Raw genomic sequence first — 20,000 nt, 5'->3', positions numbered from 1 at the left:
GAGAGATCGGAGCGCAGCGGAGCCAAGGTGCGTGGCCTGCCGTACCGTGCCTAACCGTGGGTCTCTGGAGAGGGGACGTGGAGGGTCGCCCTAGCGAGTCACCACGAGGGTGAAGGTAACCAGCCCGGCCTCTCGGAGCCTTTGCGGTCTACACAGCTCTGCTCATAAAGACCGCAAGAGGTCCAGTTTACCCCCTTGTCTTTGATGGGGTTTTTCCTTTGTTTATTTGCATGAATGATGTGGTGCCGTGTCTACTAAGTAGTAAAAACTGTTAAGTGATTGTGTTGGACGGTTGTAGTTCTCCTGTCATGCGTGTTTGCCTTGTATCATTGCAAACGTGTTTTGCCTTGTTTAATTGCATACGTGCATGCCCGCATACGTGCTTTATGATAATAAATGTCCTTGTGTGAAGGTAAACCTGTTCGTTGCATCCTTTCCCTCCATTGAACTGCCGTATTGCATTCGGAATAATAGTTGGTTTTTAAATAGCCGATAAAGTGATCGGGTCCAACGGGGCTGCACGATAAATACCCTGCTCGGTTATCCCAAAACGAAGCGAGCTGCTTAAGCGGCTCGTTTCAAGCGGGACCCGTTGAGGGACAATCTCTCGGTAGTCTGCCCGGCGATTAATTCGGTCTATCGACAATTCGGCGATTGACCCTGTAGCGTGCGGGGAGAGTGTTGACTAGGCTGTGGTGTGCATCCAAAACACACCCATAGCGGGATTTCAGCGTTGTTCCGATAGCTGTGACTAGATTGTTCGTTTGGTGGGCGAGAGCAGCCGCCATTGGCTAGAAGCGGTCATCCGCACGCCGGCGGGCGAGAATCCACAACAATATATATATATATATATATATATATATATATATATATATATATATATATATATATATATATATATATATATATATATATATATATGGTCAATCTGTCCGTCAGTCTATCTCCACCATAACTCCAAAACGATGAAATCTCACGGCCCCAAACTTTGTGTGCATACCAATGGAACTCCAAGGTGGTGCATGGATGAAAATTTGGTGATTGGGTTAATTGAAGCATCCCTTTTGAAGATAATAAATGGCCTTATTTAATTATTGTTTCGCAAGGCATCATCCTTGGTGATCCCCTGAGTCAGCCATCTGTCAGCTTGTTGGAGTCTTAATTCACCATTTTGTTTTTCCTGCTCAACAATGCCTTTACTTGGAACAGGCCGCAATGGATTTTTTTTTCACTTTCCTCACTTATATTGTCGAATGCCTCATCTTTATAACTACGAATTACTGGATACATTGCAATGGTTATAAACACCCGGAGACACCAGCGTTCGTGGCTTTATTTCATTGCCACAAATACAATAAGCTCTGGAATTTCTTCACTTGAGTTGAATTTCAAATTTTAAACTTCTCAATTGACCTCAGCAACAGTTCCGACCACTAAAAAAAGTGTTCATTTGTCCAATTTGAACATTATTTGACCTTCCAGGCATCTCTGAGTGTTCATGGCTATATTTAGTTTCCACACATGTGATAACCTCGAGAATCTCCTCACCTGAACCAAATTAAAAAAAAATTAAAATCCAGAATTGACCTCAGCAGCAGTTATGACTCCTAAAAAAAAGTGTTCATTTTTCTAATTCGAGTATTGTTTGACATTGTGGGTGTTTCTGGGTGGTTTACCCTCGCCAGAGAGGGCGATACGCAACAACGTGTATTGTCATTGGTTTGGTAAATAAATGGCCATAACTTGGGAAGCACTTGTCCGATTAATATCAATCCTTGAAAAGGCACATCCTCAGGTCCCCAGAAATATACCTGGCAAGTTTCAATTAGATCAGACCAGTGGTTGTCGAGAAATAGCGGTCACACACACACATAGACACACACACAGACACACACACACACAGACACACACACACACACACACACACACACACACACACACACACACACACACACACACACACACACTGCTGGAATTATAGATAGATTCAACTATAACCACAAAATAACAACACTATCAAACTTCAGTGGTTTCCATATGTTCCACAAGTATTATTCCATTACTGGAATTATGATTCAGTATACAAATGAAGTATATTTGTAGAAATATCAATCAAAGACTGAACTAAGTTTCAAATATACAGAAAAAAGATATTGCATCTGTTTGTCTATTTGTTCATTTGTTTGTCTGCACAGAACATGAGTATGTTTTTCTCTGCAACCTCTTGTCAGATTTACACATTTTCACCATAGGAGCAACGACTCATGTGGAATCTTTAAATGATAATTATGACGTCATATGTAACGTGGTGTGGCAGCCATGTTGGAAAAATGGAAAAACTTTGGACCTCTGTATCTCTGAAACCGCACCAAGGAAAAAACTTGAAACTTGGCACATGGCAAGTACTCCTCATGGGAAATAAACGATTTTTATTACGTCATAGGTGCTTACGTTATGATGTCATCACTGCATATGTAGAATGCTGCATCTGATCAGTATGAAAAATGTTGAGGGTCATCTCAGGATAAAATGGTCCACAGAAAAAAAACCTCGATGACGTCATCGGTCACGTGATTCGGCAGCCATATTGTTGAAAAAATAAAAACTTCAAAAATCTCGTCTGAAGTGGCTGAACAGATTGAGGCGAACCTTTACACATATGACCGCCTATCCACGAGGAACAAAAGGTTCACACAAATGATGTCATCAGTTGCGTGCTTTCGCAGCATCCATGCAAATGACTCCACGATGATTGGTGGAGGAGCGATGCCTCAGTAGTTATTACACTTATATTCAATTTCCCCCTTCCATTTTTTTTCTTCAATCTCCCATCTCCATTGTTTAGGGACTTACTCTTGCTCCCATGTTCTACTGAATCGGTGGTACAATGATTTATTAAGACGTCGTCGGCATGCTTTAGCAGTCCTGAAGTATCGCTACAGATGCCAGGGGCTTGACTGGTCTTCATCTTTCTTATCGCTTGCCACATTTCTGGTCTCGAGGTTTGGTCACTGCAGATTAATTTGTTTGGTACATGATTCTCAGCCACATCTATCCATTCAGGAAGTGGATAGTAAGTCAGCGTTGTAATCCTTCAAACGGTCTAACTGATTATCCAGCATTTTTCAGGAACGTATCCCCCGTGAACAGCATGGTCTCACAGTGCTGCAAAACTTCAGGTTATTGGAAGTATTATGAAGGCAATTTGTGTTTTCCGGTGTTCAAGCATATTATTTGATTGAAATATAGGTTTAAAGGTAAATAAATAAATAAATTCCTTGTTTAACACATTACATTAGTTATCCATGCCTCTTGTATGTATCCTTTATGACATCCTTAAAAACAGTAAGTTTCCTATTTAGAATGATTTTCAGCTTTGTTTTTGACGGCAGGGCAGGCAGACAGAGTAAAAATATTACTTCGCTCCTCTCTGGGCATTTGTGATCAGGACTAATTCAGAGGCAAAGTAAGGTAAAACAATAAACTTATTTTCCTATTCTTGTTCAAAATACAACATTCGATTTAAATACCGGCAAGTTGTTCCTCTCTGATAAACTGATGATAATAAACTGATAAGACAGACAGACAGACATGGATCAATTGCTCGACCTCACTTTTTGATTCACGCTCGTGGGTTAATAAGGTGTTCACAAATTATTGTTTCTTTTAACAATGCTCTGACTACCATGGGCAGAACTACAGGAAATGCAGTCTTTATCGACCTTTGCATGAAAGTCTCCAAGCAACGCAAGACCACGTCGATCAACTGGTATCAAATATGCCATCCAACATTGCACATACTTGTCTTTATGTCCTCCCCATCTGCTGCATTAGTTGGAAAAGCAAGCTCGCACCATGGTGACAAATTCAAATCTGTGTCTAAACAAGCCCACACAAAATCTATTGTTCATTGTTGTCCAGCGAGCAAGGCCATGTTCAGCGAGTTGATACCTTGTTGATGGAGATCATCATTAGAGAACATTGTACTTTACGGTACTTCTACATATCGACGGTCCCCTGTGCCAGTGCGCATGCGCAGCCTGAGCCGGAGCCAGGGATGTTGTGGGCGTTTCAACCTGTTCAATACTTGTTTGATTATTGTCGTTCCACGCCAATAAAGTGGTCAAACAAATTGAACTCTGTTCTTATTTATAATCATACAACTTGATGCAGTCGAGTAAAGATCGTCGGTGCTGAGGAGGACACGACTGGGTGAAAACGGACCATGAGAACGTCGACAGTGAGTTTGGGTTTCTCGGGTACTGCACCCAATCTTCGCCCCCAGGACACTGTACACACGTGTGCATCACCGAAAATAGAACGTTTACTCCAGAAGAACTGTTCCTATGGCGCCGGTGGAAGCAGAGTGCCCGATCGAGGGTTGTGACTATATGGCTACACACGCAGAGGCGGCAGTGGTGGCGGCCATGTTGAGTATACACGCCACTGTGCACGTCGCCGCCCCCAGGGCGGCGAGCTCGAATGCCAAGATGGAGAAACTCAAGCGTCCCTCCATAGCACTGGCCGGAATGGGCGAGGCCTGGTTGTACTTCATAACCCGCTGGGGCGAATACAAAACAGGTACTAAGCTTGTCGGACCCGACATAGTCGCGCAGCTACTGGAGTGCTGTGAGGAGGAGCTGAGAAAGGACCTCACTCGCGCGGCGGGTAGGAGCCTCGTGGGCAGCGATGAAGAAGACGTCCTCGCCGCCATGAAGGCGCTCGCCGTCCGGACGGAGAACACGATGGTAGCTCGAGTGGCCCTGTCTAACATGCGGCAGGGACATGAGGAGCCCGTCCGGTCGTTCCACGCCCGCATCAAGGGGCAGGCGGACACGTGCAAGTATGAAATGAAGTGCACCAAGGCGGGGTGCGATCAGGTCAATGACTTCACGGAAGAGATATTGCGCAACGTGGTTGCCCGTGGCATCGTGGACCAAGCAATACAACTTGACCTACTCGGTGAGAAGAACCAGGACATGCCATTAAAGGACATGATAGAGTATATCGAGGCCAGAGTCTGGAAAACGCTCGGCATCGCGCCTGCTTGGCACTCAGAGCACGGACGCGATCAGTAGTTCGTATCGGCGGGGAAAGCAACAGGACGTCCGCGCCAGAGTAGGAGCCAGGCCGGAAAAACCGAAGGCCAAGCCCGAAGGAGTATGCATCTACTGCGGCGAGGTGGGCCACGGCAAAACGCCTCAATGGCGCGCTAGACGCGCCGAGTGCCCCGGATACGGTAAAAAGTGCTGGAAGTGTGACCGCCAGAATCACCTCGACAAGGCGTGCCTGGGCGGCCGATCGGCAAGACCCCCATCTAAGGAGACCGACGGGATGTACGACGAGCAGACGGCAGCCTTCGTCGAGCTATGCACGGTCACCATGGCCAGCACAGAGGACGAAATGCACGCGCTTCCCCTCGCTCACCACCTGTACGATGATATGTGCGATAAGTGGATGAAACGCATATCCGACCCGCAGCCATACGTCAACCTCACTCTCACCAACAAGTGCGAGGATTACAAAGCGCTGGGTTTTAACCTCCTGAAACACACCCGCGCGGTAACCCTACCCGCTATGGCAGACACGGGGTGCCAGAGCTGCCTGATCGGCATTAAAGTCATCCAACAAATGGGCCTGAGTACTGAGGACCTCATACCTGTATCCATGACCATGAAGGCCGCAAACAACAAAGGAATTCGTATCCTCGGAGCCGTGGTAGTCAGATTCGCCGGTAACAGTGACGATGCTCGGAGATTGGAGACGCGCCAAATCGCGTACGTGACGGACTCTTCAGACCGCATATTCCTCTCCCGCGCGGCCTGCATGGACCTGGGAATGATCTCGGACAGATTCCCGACACTCGGAGAGGTGAATCTGATGACCTCGGAATTGTGTGACTGCCCACGACGCGTGGAGCCGCCGACTAAGCCGACCGCACTCCCCATGCCAGTGACCGAGGCCAACAGAGAGGCACTACAGTCACATTTACTCAGGATGTATGCTCAGAGCACATTCAACACCTGCCCACACCAGCCACTACCGAGAATGACCGGCCCGCCACTACGTCTTATGCTCAGTGAGAACGCGACACCGGTTGCCCATCACACTCCCATCTCCGTGGCCATACATTGGCAAGATGAGGTAAAAGCAGGCCTCGACCAGGATGTTCGGCTCGGCGTGTTGGAGGAAGTACCCATCGGCACGCCGGTGACATGGTGTCACCGCATGGTAATTTGCGCGAAAAAGAATGGCAAGCTGCGACGTACCGTCGACTTTCAGGCCTTGAACAAGCATGCGTTCCACGAGGCCCACCACACCCAATCCCCGTTCCACCAGGCGAGACGCGTACCTAACGGGAAGCGCAAGACAGTATTCGATGCATGGAACGGTTACCATAGCGTCCGCCTACACGAGGACGACCGCCACAAGACGACCTTCATCACTCCATGGGGGCGCTACCAGTACCTATCTGCCCCACAAGGGTATATGGCATCGGGGGACGGTTACTCACGACGATACGATGAGATCGTCGCGGACATTGGTAACAAGACCAAGTGCGTAGATGACACACTACTTTGGTCAGACACGATTGAGGGGAGCTACTTCCAGGCAGTCCAATGGCTGGATATATGCGGCCGGAATGGAATCATCCTCAACCCGGAGAAGTTTGTCTTCAGTGCACCCACGGTGGACTTCGCGGGCTTCACAATCACCATGACCGACGTGCGACTGTGCAGCCGCTACCTGGAAGCAATCCACGATTTCCCACAACCGCGTAACATCACTGACGTCAGATCGTGGTTCGGGCTTGTCAACCAGGTGGCATACGCCTTTAGTATGGCCGAACGAATGCAGCCATTCCGGAAGCTCCTGAAAAGTGGAGAACGCTTCCAGTGGTCCATGGAGTTAGAGGACATATTCCGCGAGTCGAAAGACGTGATCGTACAAGAAATCGAACACTGTGTCCGTATATTTGACAAAACTAAGCCAACATGCATCGCCATGGACTGGTCGAAGGAGGGAAACGGATTCTGGTTGCTTCAAAAGCACTGCCGATGCGTGCCAGTTAGACCATTCTGCTGCACTGATGGATGGAAAATAACCCTGGTCGGCAGCTGATTTACACACGCGGCAGAATCCAGATACGCGCCCATAGAGGGCGAGGCTCTCGCAGTCGCGGACGCCTTGGACAAGGCGCGCTACTTCGTACTGGGCTGCGAGAACCTGATCGTTGCGGTAGACCACAAACCACTGCTGAAACTCCTTTCGGACAGAGCACTTGACGACATACTCAACCCCCGCCTCAGGAACCTCAAGGAGAAGACCCTGCGTTATCGCTTCCGCATCATACATATCCCGGGCATGAAGAACAAGGCGGCAGATGCCATGTCGCGCAGGCCGGTCGGCACCACGCGACCTCCACTCATGAACCTTCCAGATGACAATGCCACCATAGCGACCCACCTCCAACCAAGCACGCACACTGACGTCCTGTCTCTCCTACGCCAAACTGAGCCGGAGTATGATGACGACGTCGAGGAGGACAACCTGGCATGGTGCGCCTTGTGACGGTGGACAGATACTCAAACTGGCCGATCATCTCAAAGTCGACGGGTGGCGCTGCCGGACTCATAAACCACTTACATCGTGCCTTCGTGACGTATGGGACACCAGAAGAGCTCGCATCGGATGGGGGACCGGAGTTCACCTCCACCGAGACCAGGTCATTCCTGCACAGATGAGGCGTACACCACTGCTTGTCATCGGTGGCCTTCCCTCACAGCAACTGTCGCGCGGAGATTGGAGTTAAGACAATGAACCGACTTATCACGGACAACACCAGCCCGCAGGGAGAACTTGACACTGACGCTGTGCAGAGAGCGATACTACAATATCGTAACACGCCTGACCCTGACACGAAGATCTCCCCGGCAATGTGTGTCTTCGGCCGCCCGATACGCGATTTCATCCCAATTATCCACGGGAAGTACAGACCGCACGACACTTGGCATGAGACCCTGAAAGCGAGGGAGGAGGCCCTCCGCAAACGTCATATCCGCACAGCCGACACCTGGGCAGAACACACCAAATGCCTTCCGCAACTTGCTGTAGGGACCTAGTCCGCATACAGAACCAGACAGGATTCCACCCAAAAAAATGGGACAAGACAGGCAGTATCGTGGAGGTACGCCAACACGACCAATACGTGATCAAGATCGACGGCTCGGGCAGAGTCACACTTCGGAACAGGAAATTCCTGCGCAAGTTTAGCCCAGTTCGCAATGACCAGCTGCCAACCCGGTCTATCTATGATGATCTAGCAACCCGCATCACTGTACCTGCACCCGTTGTAACACCGCAACTGCCTGACCTCGACAGCGAACCCGTGACATCTGCGATGCCAACGGGGCCCACGCCGGCACTGAGGTCAGTATGCACACCCCGGCGCAAGACGACACCCGTTTCAGACACGCCAGCAGCACCAGGACGAGGCACACCGAGGCGCGCGATCCTTCAGACGCCGCCATCGGCCCCTGAAACCCCGAGAGCCCCATCCCCACTGGGGCCCGATGTGACACCACCAGCACCAGCAATAGGTCAACGCCGATCCACCAGAGCGACCAGCGTGCCTGCCTGGCACAAGGACTACTCCATGGAATAGTCACACGATGGGCGATATAAACTTTTGTTCATTCATTAAACTTAATATTTTCTCAGCCTTTATCTATTAACATAATAAAGACTCGGAGGGAGATAGAGAACATTGTACTTTACGGTACTTCTACATATCGATGGTCCCCTGTGCCAGTGCGCATGCACAGCCTTCGCCGGAGCCAGGGATGTTATGGGCGTTTCAACCTGTTCAATACTTGTTTGATTATTGTCGTTCCACGCTAATAAAGTGGTCAAACAAATTGAACTCTGTTCTTATTTAATCATTATGTCCTGAATAGACAAAAGTTTGATTGTGAACCTGCATCGAGCCATCACCTAAGTAGCGTTCCACTCGTAAGCTTGTAAGAGAGATGTTTAACCGTAAATTATTTTGACAAAAGAGAGCTTGTACCGGTATTAAAAATAAAATATCGATGCATTCCAAGTTCCTGTCCAAAGTCGTTTCCTTTTCTGCGAGTTCAAGGACATTCCAGCTCGATTTTTTTTTTCTTTCCAGGTTTATCAGCCTGTTTCCTTTTCTGATCGTTTCTGTGGAATTTAACGTTTGTCAAGATCACGAGCTCGTCCTTTTTGGATGTCGGAGAACTGTTTTACTAATTTCAGTCGTTCCGCCAGTTTTTCGTCATGCCCACGCAAAGAGTTTTGAATCACCCATGGTCATTCGATGTGTCACCTTTCTTGTTTCTTTGGATGTTTCATATTCAATAATTATATTTAAAAATGATAGTTGGAATTAAAATAATTAATTAAAGCGTATTATTATTATTGTTATTATTATTATTTATTTATTTTTTTTGAGGGTGTTTTGAATCGGTTTAGCTCGATGTGTGTCATGAATTTCATTAGATTGCGCTTCATGACTCCATTGCTAACTTCGTACGCTTCCATTTATTCCTCCAAGGAAGCCTTCGAGGAGGAGGCTCTTAAATATTCTAAATATTCCACAAAAATCTAATTATTGTGGCAGAATATAACATAACGGATTTGTACTAAGGCCTTGTGCTGCAGCTGATCTGTGTGCTCTTGTTGCCGTTATGGTGGTGTGTGTGTTCAACCTCGGCGAGGCTCCAGCTTGTGTCGGCCACAAGGCCACCCTTGATTCCAATAGCTGTAACTCCATTTCATTTCCCCCAGGAGGCCAGCAAAAAGACATGAGAACCTTGTAAACGGTTCGATTGAGTCGTTTGCCTGAATGATGATCCTGCAATCTTCGTCCTTCAAGGGAAGAATCCCATTTTGGAAAGGCTGATTTTACCTACATACAACCTATAAATATTATGTCTGAAAGTGACAGGTGCAAAACAATGTTTCTGAATGTTTTGGAGGTGTTGAATCAAACTGGCCATTTTATGATGTCACTTTATTGTAAATCCATTGTCCAAAGTACTGCTGTTGAGGTTTTTGTTTCGGCCTAATGGGAACGAATGGAAATAATTGCAGTGAATAGTGTGTCGTAAATCTCACACCCACGAGAATGTTCTCATTGAGATTCTATTTGTTGGTCCAGAAGTTGAATCGGCTAAGGTGGATGAGGTGCTGTAAAAACATGCCAATCTTGTTCGTGGCAATGACATAAAAGATTTGTCGGCCCGCGACCTGATTACGCTGCTCCGAAGGTGTAAGCAACATTATATGTGATCCCGGAGTATGACCGTTCCTGGTGGGATTGGGACAAAATGTGTGTCGGAAAGTCGTGTCTATTTTGGAAGGGGATTTGCAATGAATATCATTGCATGAAAAAGAGATGGAGATTTCATTTCAGATGTACGATGCCTTTTAGGACCTCTAAGCTGAAACTTCACCTTGGTTTTGGATTGCAGAGGTGAGCTGACATCAGAAGTCAATCTCAGAGTAAGTTGTTGAGGGTTAAATCTTCTCACAATTAGTTTTAACTTTCATCAGTGGGTATTAAATTATGTGGGCCATTCATTGATCAGGATATGAACAGCGTGCATAATGTAGATAAGCAATAATATATTGGACAAAAACAACCTATAATTTTACAGCCATCCAGAATTCAAATGAGATGTTGGAAAATAAGCAACAATGCACTAATTATCTGAAGAACCATTACGAAATGAGAGAAAATCAACATTTCTTCGTGGGGCATTAAGCATTACACATCGAGTTTGCTTGCAATCATGTTGATGACAAATTTGTTTTCACACTAACTTTGCTTCATGTGTGAATCGAAGATTAGGGTATCTGGATGATTGGGCCAAAACTGTTTTGTTTTTGTTTTTGCTTCCAGAGAACTAACAGCATATATTCTTGCAGGTGATTATATGATTTGTGTGCATGCATGCATGGAGTGAGTGTGTGTGTGTGTGTGTGTGTGTGTGTGTGTGTGTGTGTGTGTGTATGTGTGTATGTGTGTATGTGTGTGTGTGTGTGTGTGTGTGTGTGTGTGTGTGTGTGTCATTGGTTGTTGTCTCCATATGCGGGTTTGAAAAGGTACAACAGAGTCCTCCCAGGTCTCGAAGTGTCCACCTTGGTTTCGGGAAGCGATCTAGATTAATGGACCATGTTGTGAAGTTTTCTTGTTACTTCTACCACCGAAGGTTTAAGTGATTCTTCACCATTGAGTGATGCGGCTAAAAATGATAGATAACACGATATCTCAAAAGCTTATGCACACTTTCGGCCAAAATTTGGCGGACAGGTTGGGTGTCGGACAAGGACCAATTGGTTCGCTTCTGGTGAATACATGAAACCAAATCCAAGAAATTATTTATTCTTTTAAGTGATTCTTCACCATTGAGAGATGGATACAAAAACGATATTTCGCACGATATATCACAACATTGTGGATGGATGATGACATAATACTTGGTGGATGAGTTGCGTAGGTGACAAGACCAAACTGATTAGATTTTGGTTCAGGTCCGGATTCAGATCCAGCCGATCAGTGACCTACAAAACGTAAACTGTTCAGTGTGGTTCTCAAAGTTTTGTTCTGTGGGCTCTTTTCAGGATCTTCACTGAGCCCTGGACAGCCTTAAACTGTAGTCATGCTTCCATGGATGGTTTTTGAGATCCGATCTCTGTGAGGCTCTTTACCCTTCTCATTTTTTCGGCATTATTCTGCTTCCAAGATCTTTTGACTTCATTTTTGAGATCCTGGTATTTTGTCATTTTCTTGATTTCTGCATTGTTGAGGACAAAATCAATAAGTAATGAAACTTCAATAAGCAATGACTTCTTTTCTCTCTTTTTTTTGTATCCGAGTACGATATCCGGTTACAATGCTTTGTTTTTCTATGTCCACGCTTGTTGGGATCATCAGGTTCGATGTGAGCATTACTTCCTTGTTTTCAATTATTACTTTTGGTTCATGTTTCCAAGAGTTTTCTGGAACTGAGATATTTAAATTTTTTGCAGATGTGCCAGTGGATTACTCCACATACTTTGTTTTGCCTTTGTGTGTACAGCTGTTTTGATATTGAGTTGTTTTCATCCCGATCGGAGGTGGCTCGTGCTTTCTGTTACAACCTTGCAAAATCTACACGTCCGATCGACTCAGTCGTGCCATTTTCTTAAAGCCATTGGTACAGTGTCCCTGGTCTTGGGATTTTATAATGATTTGTTCTCCATCGCAGTTGAGCTGACCTCTTCTTAGCCATTCTAATGAGCCTTCCTTGTCTACGCCCAATCTGCCCGATCTGTTTTATATCTTCCCGCTCTTTTGTCCTTCTCCCACATTTAGCCAATCCCACAATTGTTGTTCTGTGCACTTGGTTGAACTCCATCAGACCACTGCCCCCTTGTCGACTTTGCAGGCACATTCTCGGGATGCATTAGTTTTTGGAGAACATTTTATGGATTGCGATGAGTTTCCTTGTTTTGATATCTAGTTTGTTATTTTCTGCCTGTGGCCAGTTTATTATTCCGCAGCTGTGTTAGAACACTGGTACTGTAAGTTGGTTAATGGTTTTGATTTGGTTTCTCGGGGTGAGATATGTTTTCAGGTTCAGCCTCGCTCTATGCAGGTATTTTTTGGTAATTGATTTGTGTATTTGTTTGTGACATATTTGGTGTCCCTCTTCTCCTACAAGCTATTTGTAAGATGCTTCGTTGTCTGTCTCCTGTGTCGTTGCATTTTAGTCAATTTTTATGTTGTCCATTTTTGTTGGTTTACCTTGTATGAATGTGTACCTGACGCACTTATCTCCATTGGCCAAATTCCTTTTGGATGTCTATGGGCCGGGATTGCCTTTTGAATGTCGGAGCCAAATTCCTTTTGGATGTTGGAGTGCTGTTTTACTAATTTCAGTTGTTCTGTCAGTGTTTCATCGTTCCATGCAAAGAGTTTTAAATCACCCGTGGGCATTCGATGTGTCACCTTTGTTGTTTCTTTGGATGTTTCTTTTATTGGATGTTGATGGTGTATTCATGTCCTTGCTCATGAATGAGGTTGCTCAGTGGATCCAGGGCCAGGCAAAACAGGAGAGGTGAAAGGCTGTCACCCTGAAAGATCTGCGTCATATCTTCACTCGTTGTTTTGATCTACCCTTCCGGGTGCTGTAATATCAATGTGGTATTCCAGTGTTCCATTGCTTTCTTAATCAGTTTGATTATTTGGGGGGTTGATATTGTGCGTTTGTATGCATTTTATCATCCATGAATGTGGGACACTATCCAAAGCTTTTTTGGAATCCATCCAGGATGTGGACAATTTAGTTGTTTTTTTATCTTGCCAAAACGAAGTTTTTGCAAGATATGTTAGTCAGCTTGTTTGTTTTTTTTTTGTTGTTGTTTGTCTGTAATCGCGTATAAAAAATTCTGCAGAGCACAGTTATCATTGGAAATTTTTGTAACTTCGCATATCAGAGGCTTATAGAGGTCCCTTTCAGCGCACAAAATTTTGAAGGTCAAGGTCAAAGGTCAAGGTCACTTTGTCGCAAATCAGGGGAGTCGACGAAACCCTTATTTTTTGAGTAATTTTGATCGGATCGTCTTCAAACTTCATGGGAATATAGTTCATGGTCTGGCGTTCAGCTGATTAATTTTTGGTGGCGATTGGCCTTGACCTTCATATGTTTTTTTTTTTTTGGTCTGTAATCACGTATAAATCACTCTGCAGAGCACAGTTATCATTGGAAATTTTTGTAACTTTGCATATCAGAGGCCTATAGAGGTCCCTTTCAGCGCATAATACTTTGAAGGTCAAGGTCAAAGGTCAAGGTCACTTTGTCGCAAATCAGGGGAGTCGACGAAACCCTTATGTTTTGAGTAATTTTAATCTAATCGTCTCCAACCTTTATGGGAATGTAGTATATGGTCTGGCGCTCAGCTGATTAGTTTTTGGTGGCGATTGGCCTTGACCTTCATGGTTAGCACCTAAGGTCAAACATATTTGACCCCAAGGTCAAATTTTCAAGTTTAAGGAACCATATCGTGTAGTACCTCAAATTGAACACCTCGATGAGTGCTTTCTAGATATGTCAAGCTTGAGACATTATGACGTCATTTGGTTACGTTATGAGGCAAACGCATATTTTTCATGGTTACTCTGTAGAACGATTCTCATCGGAATCTCTCGTAGGCAGATATTCCTCAAGGAGTCGCTCCTGGTGGATAGCAGCTCTGTTCACCTCAGTGTGACCTTAAAGAAGTCACACGTGGTCACCTTTTGGCAAGATACGGGTCACCCTGCGAGTGACATTGGTTTATTTTACAGTTTTTGAATTTGATCTTGTTTTGTGGTGGGTTGTGTATTTTTCCATAGCATCTTCTCTTGCATCTCTTCTGTTTTTCCTCTTGGCATCCTTGTTTGGTTATGTGGTGGTACATTGTTTCTGTGATGATTCTCATGAGAAGTTTGTACATTGTTGGAAGACATGTTATTGACCTATATTTCGGAGGAGCTGTGTCCCATTATCCGATGTTTCATTTTCTTTTATTCTCGACACAAAATTCGTTTTCGTCTTTCCTCAACATCCTGCCCCCCCCCCAATATTCCCTAACACCTCAGGACCAACATTTCCACTCGGGGATCACTGTGCAGGCTGTCCGACATCCTGATCAAGGTGCGAGTAGCACTGCATCGTTTTGGGATTATCTCTCCCTTCTCTGCCCAGCCCACAAGACCATCAAAGTCCTCCAACAGTCGTGCAGCACGACAATGGTCTGGGGCTCCAAGCAGTGCGCCCGAGATGCAACCACCCGTGGGGTTTCCTCCCGGTCCATAGGCCACAAAGATGTGTGCGTCACTGGGCAATCCATGCCTCTGCAACTGCTCAATCCTCTCCACTCTGATCATGTCACTTTAGAAGCTCTCATTCTCGTTCTTGGTGTTCAGGGCCTCACATGGTCCGTCTGAGACACGTACAGCCACAGAGCGTCATGCCATCAGTGCATGGGCACGAAGCCATGCATTCCTTGTGACGGCCTCTGCTTCTATCCTCCATCGAGTCTCCTCGCCTTGCTCAGATCACCAGTCCTCCCTCCAGAACACTTCCTTCCTCTTCCCTCACCCCTCACCAACAATATCAAGGCCCCAAAATCACCACCGATGGATCCAAGTAGGAAAACCTGTGAGCATGGTGGCCTGATGTAGTAATTACATGCCGGCTTCATCGACGCCATCGTGTGTGTGTGTGTGTGTGTGTGTGTGTGTGTGTGTGTGTGTGTGTGTGTGTGTGTGTGTGTGTGTGTGTGTGTGTGTGTGTGTGTGCGTGTGTGCGTTCCCGTGCACGTACGCATGCACATTTTCTTTGCAAAGGTTTCCTTATGACACTGAATCCAATAATTTTAGGAACACGATATTTTTGGCCTAAATAATCCAATATCCAGAGTATGTAATATTTGATCCTTTTGTTGTTTTTTTATCATCATAAGGTAGAATCAGAGGAAGGAAGTCGGTTTAGCTGGCATACTCTGCAAATACAAAGTGATCATGACTAATTTGATGTTCAAAATACAGTAATTGATTCCTTTCAACCTTTAATGAAGTATTAGATGCACGTGTACAAAATTTAACAATTCATCGAAATAAAGGTCTGATTGCAAGATCATTTGTTTCAAATATTGATTGACTATGTAAACAGTTAATACGGTACTGTTACATAGAACACCATGAGCTATTGAAGTCTGCAGTGATGAAAATTTCAGCTGGAAATGAAAGAGATAGGAGTTCATGTGATGATAGCACTTACAGGCAATTTATTGGAGTGATACTTCACTATTATGTTTGAATGTTCCCATATGATTAACTTGGCATTGCCTAACTCTCTGCTCTGTCTCTCTCGAACCTTCACTTCATCTTTCATTTGATCTCGTCCTCCTCTCTGAATCCTCTTAGAACATGGCTCTCTCTCTCTCTCTCTCTCTCTCTCTCTCTCTCTCTCTCTCTCTCTCTCTCTCTCTCTGAATGTTAGTATGTCTGTTGCAGACCCACCTGAGTTTACCTGGATGAGTTGCAAGTTCCATGTTACAACGGGTGGGCAATCAAACTATGATTCATTCAGTCTCTGTTTTTAAACGTAAAGAAATTCTTCCAAAATAAATATTTCCCGAATTCGATATCACATTCATCTGTGGCTATTAGTTATCCCGTGTTTAAATAGGAGAGTCGTCTGGTGTTAAATACTAAACTCCAACAGTCTGAGCACAGATGCATCGACACTTTTAGGAACGCACAGGGATATAAGTGGGTGATGTTATTGATGTGGTTGTTGATACAATCCCTCACTGTTCCGAAAGCAGCAAGTGGGAGTGAGATTGGTGGGAAATGGAGAGGGAGGAGTTGAACGGGAGATGAAGAGGGGAGAGTGGGAGCAGTCAAAGGGGATGGAGTGGGGAAGGAGAGAGATCTGGTGGAGAAGGAGCGAGGTGTGTCCCTTCCTACCACCACCCGAATGGGAGCCAAAACAGCCTTACTTGAATACACTCAGGAAGCAAGATATTTTGGGCTCTCCATGAGTATCACAAAGGGAAAGGTCATGGCAGCTGGCAAAGTTATCAAGGAGGAGAGAATAACCTTATACTTGGATGAGAGCAACCAGGTTGAGTTCGTGAGTGAGTTCTCTTACCTCGGCTCAGTGATCAAATCATCTGGCAGAATGGACTCTGACATTGAAAGAAGGATTGCACAGTCCTTCAAAGCTTTTGGTTGTCTGTGCAGACCTGTCTTGAAGGTCTCTCTCTCTCTCTCTCTCTCTCTCTCTCTCTCTCTCTCTCTCTCTCTCTCTCTCTCTCTCTCTCTCTCTCTCTCTCTCTCTCTCTCTCTCTCTCTCTCTCTCTCTCTCTCTCTCCTCTCTCTCCTCTCTCTCCTCTCTCTCCTCTCTCTCCTCTCTCTCCTCTCTCTCCTCTCTCTCCTCTCTCTCCTCTCTCTCCTCTCTCTCGTGCAGCCTGTGGCTGCTGGTTGCAGCATTGGTTGGGATGCGGCTATGCTGCTGAAGCAGTGTCCCCATTACCAGTACACTGGTACTCATTTTGCCAACCTCAGAAGGATAACAGGCTGAGTCAACCTCCTGGCGTATATGAATTCAGCGGCCAACGGGGCTTGAACTCAGGACCCTAGGATCCCAAGCCGCCACCCGAATCACTAAGCCAACACCATGCTTTCTTGAAGGACTGAGAGCTGACATTTCACAAAATGGAAGATCACCCAAGCATGTGTCTTGTCTGTGTTACTATATGGCTCAGTGTGCTGGATCCCTCTCAGGAAACATAGGAGGAAGTTGATGCATTCCATCACAGGTATATGAGAACTGTTCTTGGCATATCCAACATGCAGCAGCGGATCGAAAGGATCAAATCATGGGAAATCAGGCAATGCTGGGGCGACCCTACAACTGCTACTCAGAAAGTGGTGGCACATCTTCTCGAACTGTTATGCCAGCTTGCGTGGTGCTCAAAAAATGATCGCATTCAAAAGAAGTGTCTCTTTGGCTGGCTCATGCAACCATGACCAAGAGTGGAGCCCCAGAGGAGATAAAGACACATCATTACATCAGACCTGCTGGACATCAAGGTCCCTGAAGAGAAGTGGTTTGAACTGGCCAAAATCCCAACACGGAATGGCATACCGCATTCGAAGAAGGCCAGCAGGAGGGAGTAACAAGTAGGCAACTGATAAAATAAGCAGCAGCCCCGGTCATGCGTGATGAATGTGGAAGAGCATTTAGAAGAGTAGTTGATAGAGAGGAATAATTGTACAGCAGAACGTGACAAACCTGTCAGAGAGACCGTAGAACAGTGATGTGCGGAGTGTACCACAGAGGAATCCATAGCAGAGGCAGTCTGGCTGTGCAGAGATGTCACCAAGAATACAGCAGCTGAAAAGTAAGTAAGTAAGGAAGGTGTGTGTGTGTGTGTGTGTGTGTGTGTGTGTGTGTGTGTGTGTGTCTGTGTGTGTGTGTGTCATTGATTGTTGTCACCATATGTGTGATTCAGAAGGTGAAACAGAGTTTTCCCAGGTCTCAAAGTATCCACCTCCATTTCAGGAAAGGATCATGATCGGTGAGGGTGAAGTTTTGTTGTTCTCAGAGTTTTGTTAACGGGGCTCTTTTGAGGATCGTCACCGAGCCCCAGACGGCTTCCAACCGTAGGTCGTTTGTATTAATATTCCCAGGGAGGGTTTTTTTTTTTTCAAGATCCTTGTATGGTTCTTCTTCATCATTCCCTTTGCTCCAATGATCACTGGTACAATTTTGGATCTTTTCAGCTTCCAGGATATTTTCACTTCATTTTTGATGTCTTGGTATTTGATCATTTTCTTGATTTCTGCGTTATTTTGGCCAAAATCGCTGGGGATGACACCTCGATATTAGCAATGCCTTCTTTTCATTTTTTTTGTCCCTCAGTACTATGTCTCGTCGCAAAGCTTTGTTTTCTATGTTCACGCTTGATGGGATCATTGGGTATACGTGAGTATTGCTTCCTTGTTCTCAATTATTGCTTTTTTTTTCATGTTTCCGTGAGTTTTCTGAGACTGAGATGTTGAGACTTTTGCAGATGTGTTGGTGGATTACTCCACATACCATGTTGTGCCTTTGTGTGCACAGTTCTTCTAACATGAGTTTTTTACATCCCGATCGGAGATGGCTCGTGCTTTCTGTTTCCACCTTGCAGAGCCGACACTTGTCTGATTGACTCGGTGCTGCCATTTTGTTAAAGCCATTGGTGAAATGTCCTTGGTCTTCGGCATCCATAATGATTCGTTCTCCATCCCAGTTGAGCTGACCTCTTTTTATAGTCATTCCAAAGAGCCTCCTTTGTCTCTGTCCCATCTGTCCAACTCTATATTTATTTATTATTATTATTTTTATTTTTTATGACTTCCTGCTTTTTAAATCATTTTCCCTGTTGTCGTGTGTGTGTGTGTGTGTGTGTGTGTGTGTGTGTGTTTGTGTGTGTGTGTGTGTGTGTGTGTGTGTGTGTGTGTGTGTGTGTGTGTGTGTGTGTGTGTGTGTGTGACGGCAGGCTAACATAACAAGTCTAACAGGTCTGTCGGGTAGTGCTGCTGAGTGACTATAATGTCCTCAACACAATGGTCCTTGCTCTGCGAGGTCAAATTAGTATGAGGAGACTTAACACACATGTGGGAGTAGTTGAGCCGGGTGAAGAGGAGTGCATTGGTATATTTATCTGGGGAACAAGTCATAGTCAAGATCTGGTGGAGCTGGTGGTGAGAAATAGCTGGTTCATTCTTCCAGAAGTGGGAGAGCCACAAGATTATCGAGAGGAGTGGAAAGCACAAGACTGAATTGGACTGTTGGAAACAGCTGTGGAGGAATATGGAGTGAAAGCAACAGTACATCACAACTCAGCACAAGCCCATAGTGTTTGGTGTGCCATGTAGAAAGGGTGGGGTGCGAAGAGAACGGACTGGAAGATGATCAAGTGGTGGAAATGCAAACATAACGTCGATAATATATGAGTGGATAACCCCACCCCGAATCACTCCCCTCCCTCCTCTCCCTTTCCCCCCTCCACCTCCTTGCTCTCCACCCTCTCTGACTCCCCCAACCCCTCTCTCTCACCTCTCCCCCACCCCTCTCTCTTCACCCCTCCCCCACACCTCTCTCTTCACCCCTCCCCCACTCCTCTCTCTTCACCCCTCTCTCTTCACCCCTCTCTCTTCACCCCTCTCTATCCACTCCTCCCCACCCCTCTCTCTCTCCACTCCTTCCCACCCCTCTCTCTCCACTCCTCCCCACCCCTCTCTCTCCACTCCTCCCCACCCCTCTCCTCCCCACCCCTCTCTCTCCACTCCTCCCCACCCCTCTCTCTACACTCCTCCCCCACCCCTCTCTCTACACTCCTCCCCCACCCCTCTCTCTCCCCACCCCTCCCTCTCACCCTCCCCACCCCTC

General features: G+C 45.9%; 1 long non-coding RNA gene across 1 annotated transcript in view; it reads left to right on the top strand.

Moving 5' to 3' along the window:
* LOC147029384 (uncharacterized) overlaps positions 1-15,804 on the top strand; it is a 60,834-nt gene extending 45,030 nt beyond the window's left edge. Inside the window, exon 3 of the long non-coding RNA XR_015055710.1 lies at positions 14,654-15,804. This is a non-coding gene — a long non-coding RNA (uncharacterized LOC147029384). The remainder of the gene's footprint in view (positions 1-14,653) is intronic.
* Positions 15,805-20,000: the final 4,196 nt, after the last annotated feature.

Source organism: Eptatretus burgeri, chromosome 3, assembly GCF_056783735.1.
Source record: "Eptatretus burgeri isolate ZD-2024b chromosome 3, Ebu_testis_v1, whole genome shotgun sequence".
Taxonomy (NCBI): domain Eukaryota; kingdom Metazoa; phylum Chordata; class Myxini; order Myxiniformes; family Myxinidae; genus Eptatretus; species Eptatretus burgeri.
Note: the sequence above shows the minus strand (reverse complement) of the source record. Positions and strands in the feature narration are given on the sequence as shown.